The sequence below is a fragment of the Geospiza fortis genome, unplaced genomic scaffold, assembly GCF_000277835.1.
Source record: "Geospiza fortis unplaced genomic scaffold, GeoFor_1.0 scaffold112, whole genome shotgun sequence".
NCBI lineage: Eukaryota > Metazoa > Chordata > Aves > Passeriformes > Thraupidae > Geospiza > Geospiza fortis.
The window spans coordinates 12845368-12846232 of NW_005054298.1; positions in this window are offsets into that span (position 1 = coordinate 12845368).

The window sequence follows — 865 nt, forward strand, 5'->3', positions numbered from 1 at the left end:
AGTGGCCAAGAAGGCCAATGGCACCTGGCCTGGATCAGCAATAGAGTGGCCAGCAGGGCCAGGGCAGTGATTGTCCCCCTGTACTCAGCACTGGTGAGGCCACATCTTGAGTGCTGTGACATTTCTGAGCCCCTCAGCTCAGGAAGGACATTGAGGTGCTGGAGTAAGCCCAGACAAGGGCAACAGAGCTGTGATGGGTCGGGAGCAGCTGAGGAGCAGCTGGGGGAGCTGGGGGTGTTTAGCCTGGAGAAAAGGAGGCTCAGGGGAGACCTTATCACTCTCTGAAAGCACCTGAAAGGAGATTGCAGCTAGTGGGGGTAGGGCTCTTCTCCCAGGCAGCCAGGGACAGGATGAGAGGACACAGCCTCAAGCTGCACCAGGCGAGGCTAAGGTGGGACATTATGAAGAATTTCTTCACAGAAAGGGTGATGAGACATTGGAACGGGCTGTCCAGGGAGGTGGTGGAGTCACCTGGAGGTGTTCAGGGAAAGACTGAACGTGACACTCGGTGACATGGTGTGGTTGACATGGTGCTGTTTGGTCATAGGTTGGACTCGATGATCTCAGAGGTCTTTTCCAACCTACCACCGATATTGAAAAACGACAAAGCAGTCTTGCACCAATGCCAGCTGCTGCTCCTAACCCCGGGGGCAGACTCTTTCCTCACTGCTGACAAGAGCCGTCACCCGATCTCACACATCAGCTCACGGCTGACTCCCCGCTCAGCCACCGTTCAGGAACAGCACACATTGGAGAGCCAGACCCACACACCAGGGGCAGCCAGCGAAGGAATCCGTCCGGCCCCGCGTACAGCGCTGGGAGCTGGCTGGGGCAAGGCTTCCGCCCGGGACCGGCAGCAGAGTCC